We start from the raw sequence: 10,814 nt of genomic DNA, 5'->3' as shown, positions 1-10,814 counted from the left end.
TTCCAGACCTCTACTTAGGCAAGTCATTTTGTCTTCAGTTTCTTCGCCTGTGAAATGGGCAGGAGAAGCCAGATAAAGCTAGATGAACTCTTAAGTCTCTTCCAGTCCTAAAATCCTATGCTTCAAAATTCTGAGGTCTAAATTTTGCGGTACAGAGAGTCTAATAAGAGTTCAGACAATAGAACAAACTACTGTAGGAGCTGGAGGGGAGTTTAGACATCATATAATCTGACCCCTTGTTTTACAGATGAGAAAACTGAAGCCCAGGATGTTTTAAGTGGCTTCCTCAAGGTTGCACAGCTAATAAACGAGAGAGGTGAAATTTGACTCCAAAGCCAGGAGAGGCACATGTATAAGCAACATGTGGCCAAAGTAATTCACACCGCTAGTGCTAAAGCCTCCTCCTACTCTCCTATGATGCCTTGGCTCTGCTCCTGACAGGAATTGCATAGAATCGATACACCTGGATTTCAGCAAATCATTTGAAAAATATCTTCATGTTCATCTCACACTCAGAAAATTGACAAAGATAGTAAAATATGGGAATGATCAATGTTAGAAGGGCTGGAGGAAGGCAGGCGTACTAATACATTTTTGGTGGAGCTGTGAATTGGTTCAAACATTCTGGAAAGCAATTTGTAATTTGAAGAAAATTACAAAATGTCCATAGCTTTTGGCCAGGAGGTCCTACTACTAGGCATCTGTCCTCCCACCCCCACCCCCACCCCAAAAACATCTCTTGAATGGAGAAGGAAAGATATCATATGCACCAAAATATTAAAGCAACATTTTTTTTAGTAATAGTAAAGAACTGGAAACAAAGTAGACGTTCACAAATTGAGGAATGGCTAAACACATTGTTGTGCATTTATATAATGGAATATTTTTATGGCAGCATGAAAAAATATGATTATGAAGAATAGAGAGTATAGGAATCCTTATTTGAACTGATCCAAAGTGAAAAGAATACAATGAATGCAACAGTGTAAATGGAAAGAACAATAGCACTGGATGCTGTATTGTTATAATGACCAAGCTTGTCTCCAAAGATGAGAAAATTAACATCTCTCCCCACTTTGCAGAGGTAAGATACTGAGTGAGAATTTAAATATACCATTAGATATGTTGGTCAATTTTACTGAGTTATTTTTTTTTCCTTTTCTGTTTTATTCTTTGTAACAAAGGGTGGTTTTTTTGGTTAAGGAAAGAAATATATTTGTAAATAAAGTGATGTAAAAATAAAAGATATCAAGTAAAAATATTTTTTATGAAGAAAGAAGCCTTTCACAAGGTCCTCATTGATAAGATCTATGGATGTATATTGGGAAAAATGCAAAGAGATGTACACTGTAACAAATGTACTCAAAGAGTATTGATTAATAAATCTCAAAAAGGAAGGAAGCTTCTAATGGACTTTTATAGGATTCCACCCTGGAACCTCTTCTGTTGCATATTTTTTATCAATAACTTGGATGAAGACAATAATGACATGCTTGCTGTATCTGCATATTACACAAAACTGGGAGGGATAATTGCTAACACATTGTATGGCAGAATTAAGATCCAAAAAGATCTCTACAAATGAGAATAATGAGAAAAACATAAGATGAAATTTAGCAGAACTAAATATAAAGTTAAGTTCAAATTATCAAAAGTGCAATATTAGAGAGATCCAAAAACAATTCATGTGGAAAAAAAATACCTGGGAACTTAAGTAGATTCCAAATGCAATACGTGTCAATAGTATAACATGGCTGTCAAAAAAATTAAAAAGCTCATCTTCAATCACATTAATATAAAGTAAAAGCTAATAACGTTTCTGTACTATGCTCTTATTTGACCACATGTGAAGTATTATTGAGTTTGGGGAGCCATGTTTGAGGAATGATATTGACAGGCTGTTACTGATCATGATCTTGGTTCTAACAAACCAATTTCAACATTACTCCCAGATTAGGAACCAGGTCTCTGTCAGAATTTAACCTCTTTCATTTAGTGGATTTCCTGTCTAGCACTTTCTGACACTCTTCTTAAAGAAAGTTGATTCTACATGGCATATTGATGGCATACATTTTGCCATTCATTTCTTACTCTTAAGCATGAATAACCAGCATTATTCTCAATGTCCTCCCCTCTTCACATCTATGCATTAAATTCATTGAGAGTATGTCATTTTAACTCAGATGACTTAAGGGCATCTTTCATAAAAATGTTCTACCCTTTCATTCTCTCCAACAGAGAATTTTGTTGAAATTTTTGAAAATCTGCAATTTTCTTCATGGCAGTCTTTTTGTGAGTGCTTATCACGAGCACTACAAAACAAAATGGTAAGACATTGTTGCCTTAGACATTTGATAACACCAACTGTGCCAACCCTTGATTTCTCTCCCTAAGAACAAGCAAGTCATCTTTTCACTCCACTTCAACTTGCTTTTGTTTTCTAGCTACATTGCTTCATTTTTAGGGAGAATGACAAGCTATATATGATGTAGTCAGTACTCTGGTATTGACACTAATTGTTGTGTTCCCAAAGAAGAATATAAATTCCTTGAAAGAAGGTACTTCTTCTGTTATTTGTCTATGAATCCCTACCACCTAGCACCTAGCACAATGCCTTGCATATTGTAGGTGCTCCATAAAACTTTATTACATTGGGTCAGATTGGACTGGTAAGTGGACAAGAATCTCACATTTAGACTATGAACAATTAAATTAAGGTTTATAGATGGTTTGCAAATAGTTATTCTAAGCACCCTCTTCCCTTTTATTTCCCCATCACTCTGCCGCCATTATAGAAATAGATGGAGATCATATCCACTAACAACTCTTCTATTTTGTCGATGCATTGCCATGGCAAAGGAATTAATTACCAAGTAACTTACTAATTGATTGCCAATTATCAAATCAGCAAAATGATGACAAATCTCTTTCTAGACTGGACCTCAAACTTGGACATAATCTATTGCCATAACCATACTTGAAGCTTTTTCAGCATGGTAAAATCTGCTTTAGCTTTTTGTCATAGGTTGAGGGAAGGGAATAGCCATTCAAAAATTCTGTCATTTCCCTGTCATGATAAAATACTAGAGTAGGACTGATGGAAAAAAAATTTTAAAAAGAGAAGGTGTGGCAAACAATTGAGACAACTCCAACCTAACATTTAAGTTGGTTGTTGACACAAAAATGGGAAATTGATAAAAGATATTAACATATTATCACTATTTCCTAAGGAAATTTAACTGATTGAAATCATTTATAAGAATGAGACCAAAAGCATAGAAACTGTAGAGTGTGGAATGTAGAATTGTAAAATGTAGAGTGTAGAAATTGCCCTATCTAAGAAAGACTAAATCTCCTTGACACACATGAGCCCAGGGCAACACTGATTTGAAAATCTTATGGAGGAACACTATGGAATATTATTTTTATAAACAATCTCATTTCATAAAACAGTTAAAAGCACAGGAATAGAAAAATAAGTTTACAGAAGAAAACTTGCTGAAATCTTCAATTAAACTATATCATTGGAAGAATATCTAATGACGAACCTGTAAAGAAGAAAACAAAAAAGAAAAAAATAGAAAAGATCTGTAGATGTCTTAAAAGTCAAATATTTTTCTTAATCCATGACAGTGGAGCCAAGACATTTGAACTCTAACATCAGAGAACCCAATATATATATGAAGAAGTAGAATTTGCACTAATGAAAAAAAGAGATGGGAAAAGAAATTGAACTATACCAAGCAGACAAAGGAGAAGTCTGTAAGAAGGCAATCCAACCTTAAAGGCATTAAGGAATTGATTCCCATAATATCTGAAAGATGAAAAGACACCAAATGTTTAGAAAAATCATGAATTTTATTGGTACAGAAAAGAAGTGGCCTTCTAGAAAATGCCAATATACAATGTACAGACCAATTTTTTTAAAATTTCTATATAGTATCTATGAGAATAATTCACACATATGTCTAGGTTTAATGGAAGTGTGAGAAGGTAATAGGCAACTTCTCATAAGTGGTATTTTATGGGAGACAATATCTTTTTAGTAACATTGTTTACTGAAAGCTGCAAGGAATATAATATCCAACTGTGTTTATTGTTTGATATTTTAAAAATTCATTTGGTAGAAAGAAATGTCACCTTTAAGTCTTTCTTCCAATGTCTCCCACACAAATGTTAAAATCTTGCCAACTTCTTTGGAAAATATTTGAATATTTCTTGGTCATTAATATAAAATGAAACATAAAATGAGGAGATGTGCTCCTGACAGGTTTTTGCCTTTGCAATGTTGGCTATCCAACATAAAGTTTGGAGGTCCCTGAAGATAAAGCCCTCTGGATGTTCCAATTTGCTGATGATATTGTGCTTATTGCATCAAGACCTGTAAAACTGCAGGGTCTCCTGAATGAGATCTACAACCACTAAAAAAGATTTCAACTTGATTATCCATAGTGGATGAATAATGACTATTATTGAGCAATAATAATCATAGTATTAGTAACAATAGCTAACATCTATATAGCACTTCAAACTTTGCAAAGTACTTTGTAATATCTCATTTTATCCTCAAAACCCTGTGAGGTGCTATAATTATCCCCATTTTATAGATGAAGTAGTTGAGACAGGCAGAAGTTAAATGACTTGAGCAAAGTCACACACCCACTAAGTGTCTGAGGCTGGATTTGAAATCATGTCTTCTTGACTTCCCATCCCTTATCCATCACACCACCTTGATGAGGAGATCAGATGGGATCACCTCTCGAAATGCTGCAGTATTTATAAAAACCCCAGCTACTCCCTGAAACAAATATCCATTTTTTAACATCAGTCTTCTTCCAGTATGACTGCAATATGCCCAAAGAGAAATGGAGAGAGTCATGCAAAATAACATGAAGGATGTCACCAGAGAGATTTATCACCAGAAAAGTAGTAGATTGGTCATAGGTTAAAAAATATCCAGTAGACAACCTATTTGCTCTATTGGTGTCCACAAATGTTCAAGGGACATAGAGGAAAGACTACAGCATGTTGGGTAGACTGTATGTGTAAGATTTATGGTAGGACATAAAAAAGAGTTGTACCAAATGATAAGGTAGATCACAAAACTATTGAAGAATCAAAGCATTAAATAAGGTCAACTGGACATTGCTTAATGCAAAGATTGATTAAAGAAAACAGACACATTTAATCTAAATATAGAAGACAAGATTACATGTCAGCTATTTTCAAATATTTTAAAAATATCATGCAGAGGAGAGAAGATTCACAAAGGTAGATTTCAGATCAATATATTTTAATATATCCCCAGAATCAGAGCTATTAAAAATCAGATTATCTACCTCAGAATATCTTTCTTATAGCAATCCTCAATCTCTACAACTTTCACCTAGGATTCCTAGTTCTACCCTTCAGCACCAAGCAGAACAAGGCTAATATTGCTTCTATTTGACAACCCTTCAAATATTTGAAGACAGCTATCATGGCCTCCTAAATCTTCTCTTTTCCAGCCTAATTATCCATCCCTGGTTCTTACAATAATCTTTTATTGGACTCAAGGCCCTTTGCCATTTTTTTTTGCTCTCCCCTAGATATTCTCCAGCTTATCAATACCCTTCCTAAAATATGGTGCCTAGATTTGTACATAAAACTTCACTTTGGGTATGACCTGAGCAGAAAAAAGTGGGACAAGGGTCACTGCCCTTGTCCTGACCACTATTCCTCTCTTAACATAGTCTAAGGTGACATCAGTTTTTTTTGGATGCCATCTTACACTGTTAACTCATCTTGAATTTGCAGTCTATTAAGATTTCCAGATCTCTTTCAGAGGAATTGTTCTCTAGTCAGGTCTTCTCTACATTCTACTTGTTAAATAAATTTTTTTTGGCAACAAAAATTTCAACTTTGCATTTATCTCAATAAATATCTTATTATATTTAGCACAGCTTTCCTGACTCTCTAATTTGATGCATCAGCTATCTTTGCTAACCATTTGTCTTCAGTAAATTAAATAAGCATGCCATCTGTGCTTCTATCCAAGTCATTGATAAAACATTTAAGCATCATAGGGCCAAGCAGGGGTCTCTGGAGCATTGATCTAGAAACCTCCTTTCAAGGTAACATCAAACCATTAATGACCACTCTTTGGATCTGTCTATCAAATCCACCAAAGCTACAGATCCACCAAAGTGTAATCCTACACCCCAGACCTTCAAACGTGTCCATCTTGTCAGTCAGCAAATAAACAATCAGACAGTAGATAGGAAAATATTGAAGATAAATGATAGCGTCAGGGTGAGAGAGGAAGCAATCTGCTAGAGCAGATGGTATAGAATGGTGTCACTTATACAAGTAGAGGGATTTTCCATGGCAAGGAGAAGGGACCATCTCATTATGTGAAACAGGAGGGAAGGAGAAGATAGTGGTAAAAAGCATCTGGGTGATGTGAGATGAAGGACGTCTTGGTGAATGGCCTCAATTTTTGGTAAAATATGAGGCAAAGTTCTCAGATAAGGGGTGGGGGAGCCATAGGAGGTTTGAGGTCGGATGAAAAGGTTTAGAAAAGAATTACCTTGCAATTAACTCGTTATCCCACTTGCCGCAATGGTCCTCATCATTGACAATGGTTCTCATTGCAGTAAGTGAGATAATAAGTTAATTAGGTAGGTATGAAAGGATTGTCTACCAGCAGTGAGGACCCAGTTGCAACATAAATTTGTGGTGGAACTAATCAGAATGGTTTTGTGAATTTCTTCTGCTTTGTTCTGTAGTACCTGGGTAGGAACAGAGGCAGCCCATGGTAGGAATGATCCAAAGTTGAGACTTGGGAAGGCACAATCAGTGATATAAGGGGGTGAAGGACTCAGAAGAGGGTAGAGAAGAGCTGAACCAGTTCACCAAGTGGTCAAGATGGGGAAGGTAGGACAAGGTAGAATATGGAGAGATCTGGGAGATGTGACCGTTGAGTCATTTTCAGTGATCAGACACAACTGAAAGAAATGACAAGATGTTATTTCTCCCATAGAGTGTACATTCCTTCCTTGAGGGCAGAGACTTTCTTTTCTTGCCTTTTCTTTGTATGTCTGATGCTCAGTACTATACCTAATACAGAGTAAGCACTTAATAAATGTTTGTTGACTGAATTTCCAATTCAAATCCCTTTTGGTTAAATGTTTAAAGACCTTGACAATTCATTTGAGGAGTACTAATTATTCAGGTAGGTGGTACAGTGTATAAAGTTTTCAAATTGGAGTCAAAAAGACTTGAATTTGAATCCTGCCTCAGATACTTACTGACCTTGGACAAGTCATTCAAACTTTCTCAGCCTCAGTTTCTTCATCTGTAAAATGGGGATCATAGCAACACCTACTTCACAGGCTTATTGTGAAGCTCCCCTGAAATAACATGTAAAAAAGTATTCTGTAAACCTGGATGGCACAAGTGATCAACTTGGAGTCTGGAAAATTTGAGTTGGAATCATGCCACAGACACTTATTAACTATGTGATCTTGGACAAGTCAATTAACCCTCTCAGCCCTCATCATTGAAATGGATATAATAATAGCTCCCACCTCAGAGAGTTGTTGTGAGGATCAAATAAGATATGCTTATAAAACACCTTGCAAACTCAAAAGTGCTATATAAATACTATCATTATTGTTATTTTATCATTATAAATATTAACAGGTCATCTCTGTCAAGGAGTCCATCTTCATTTTTGGCTTTACTATAGATTTCCAGATCCTGTTCTCACATACCAACTTCTTACTAGATTGTTCACTCCTTAAATCTATCTTTCTCTTCTCAAGTCCTTGCCTGCAATCAACAACAGTAATGAGAACCCCACTAGGACCCCTAAGGTCTTCATTTTCTTGTTCAGGACTTCACAGTCCTTTGCAATTCTTTCTTTGGAAGCAGCATTTGTTCCCACCAGAAGGAGTAGGAGTTTTTGGGTTTTTTTTGCTTTGACACAGTTGGGAAGGTTCTCTGTTTCATCCTGAATACACACTCCAGCAAGACAGAAAGCCTCTTTATTTCTCTCCCCTTATCTTTTCATTTTCAATTCAAAGCCTTTTAAAATTTCTTTCTGTTCAGGTGTCTGATAAATAGTTCCCTCATTTTCCTTCAGCAGGAAGTCACTGACCAGCTCCTACTCATCTCCCCTTTTTTCTCACCCTTTCCTGGATGTTCACTCTCCTAATAACACCTATGGATTCACATCCTCATCCCTTGGGGCATAAACATATGCCACTTCAGCAAAGGGTCCAACTACCCCCTATATAGAAAGGATCTCATGACTATCACAGCTCCAAGTGTTTAGTGGTCTTTCATTGCCCCTTCTTTCTGTTTCATATTGTTCCAACTTCCATCCTCTTGGGACAGGTCCAGATTCCCCTCTATATCCTCTTGGACCTGGTCTTTTTTTTTTCCTTGAAGTGCTTCTGTTTCCTTCATTAAAAAAATTGGAACACTTGATTTTCTTTGGTGACCTGAAGTATTGAGAGGCATTTTTTGAATCTCATTTACCTTGTCTTCTGGGATGCTGACCAGCCTGCATAAATAACTTAGAGAGCCGTTTGGGGCAGAATGACAAACATTATAAACAGTGCCTGGCACATAGTAAGCATTTAATCAATGCTTATTGACTGATTGAATACTTTATGCAAGTCACTGTGAAATTCTCCTTCATATTCATACTTGTTAGAAACAAGAGATTTAATATTCTTTCTCTTTCACTGTTGGTAGGCATCCTTGAAAGGGAGTAGAGTATGTTGGGAGTAAGGTATGAAAAGGAGTAAGGATAATATGTTGGGTTTGAAGTCAAGAGGACATAGGTCCAAATCCCACCTCTGACAATAGCTGTACAACCCTGGGTAAGTCACAGTCTCTCTAAACCTCAATTTTCTCATTTGTAGTAACAGAGACTAGACCTGTAATCATTGGGATAGGGAACTCCCATGTGAGGAAACTTCCCTGTAAGTCATAATGTTATTAGAGGTGCCCAGAGTACTGAAGGCTTAAGTAACTTGCCAGGGTTACGCAGCCAGTATGTATCAGAAGTGAGGCATAAACCCCAGATCTCCTGGTTTTGAGGCCAGCTATTTGTTATGCCATGCTGTCTCTCCACCCATATGTAAAATGAAGAATAATAATAGCACCTCCCTTACAGAGTTGGTGAAAGGCATACAAGGTTTGAAGGCAATCATGCCTATAAAGTGTCTTGTAAATTGTAAGATGCTACTATTGAGAAGTAACTTGGTGTAGTGGAATTGGGAGTCAAGAAAACTTGAGTTCATATCCTGCCTTGGATACTTAATAGCTGTGTGAGGCTTGATAAGTTAGTTAACCCCTCTGTGCCACAGTTTCCCTATCTGTAAAATGAGAGGGGTTGGACTCAGGGGCTTCTGAGGTCCCCTCTAACTCTAAGCTGAATATTATTGCTAGTAGCTCTTTTGAGAAACTCCTGTGGCAAGTTACAGCTCTTCCTCAATGGCATTCCTATAGCACTAATTATCAGTACCAGCTCCATCTCACTGGAATCCAATTCACTCATAAGTCAAGACATCACCCTCCCGACGTCATTGGTCCTCTTCGAGATCGAGGGATAAAAAATATCAGTAACACTCAATTGGCACCATTCAAGATTATGAACTTCACAAATAGAGAAGAGGGTCTTACACCCTTCATGCCCTGAGCTGGGTGGGCACTAGGCTGACTGATTTCTTTGCTTGACTCTGAGCAGGACAGTCTTGTGGACCAGGCACCACAAACATGTGCAGTGGGGGATCAGTGGGCTTGGACAGCACTGCTCTCCACCTAATAGAGTTGCCTAGCAGGGCTTAGCGCTCCTTTTAGGCCTCTCAATGGGGATCTGGCACCTGGTCTCCTCCTTTCACTTTTGCTCCTCCCCAGCCATCTCACGAACAAGGTCAGGGTCCCAAGAGATAAAGTAACTAGGGAAGTTAATATAAATCTCATTGCTTCTCCCAAGTTTTGGAGACAGTGTCCCTGTCAATGAAGTAGAAACTTGCTCCTTGCTATGGTAACAGTGGTGGGGTTAGAAAACAGGATTTGAGTATTTTGCAGCCTGCGGGTGGAGTGGGAGCAATTGACTTCAGAGAACAGAGCTGTGGTCTCCAAATAGGCCAGAGCTTGCAAAAGACAAGGACTTACAGGGCACCATAATGCATTGCCGTCCTCTTCTCCATCTGCAATGCAAAAGAGTATCATTAACTGGCCAGAGCTGATGTTCATAGCAGATCGTGCAACAATTATGGTGGAAGTTAAGGGTGGAAGGAGATCGTAAAAGAAGAGGTAAGGGTCCAGGACGGCAACTGGAATCCCTCTCCCTTCCTACTATCTCTCCTTCACTCCCTCCTCCTTTCACAAGTTCATAGGGAATAGCATTCAGCTGCCTGGCTCAGGCCCTGCCACTCACAGTCTTGCAGCCCCCTGCCTGCCTACATTCCTAGACACTGCCAGGATGATGAGAAAACTATTCAAGCTTAGCAGTTCTTTTTGCTCAGCATCACTGCAGCCCCTGGTGGGAAATGCATGAGCCAGTTAGACGGATTTCTATATCAGTCCCTTGGATGGAAAAATGACTAATGGCCTGATGAGTTATGTGCTGAACTCTGACTTTCAAGGCACTAAATATAGAACTCACACTCAGAGGGAACTATATTTAGTGTAGCTGGGATGAGGCGGGAGGGAATGCTGAGGCTCCTGCAGGAGGGAGGATGGAAACAGTTCTGAGTGATGCTATAGCAGGAGCTGCTATTGCCCGAGGCTGATCTATTAGTCCCCATCAGGGAAGG

The sequence above is a fragment of the Vombatus ursinus genome, unplaced genomic scaffold, assembly GCF_900497805.2.
Source record: "Vombatus ursinus unplaced genomic scaffold, bare-nosed wombat genome assembly UNPS02014789.1, whole genome shotgun sequence".
Taxonomy (NCBI): Eukaryota; Metazoa; Chordata; class Mammalia; order Diprotodontia; family Vombatidae; genus Vombatus; species Vombatus ursinus.
Note: the sequence above shows the minus strand (reverse complement) of the source record.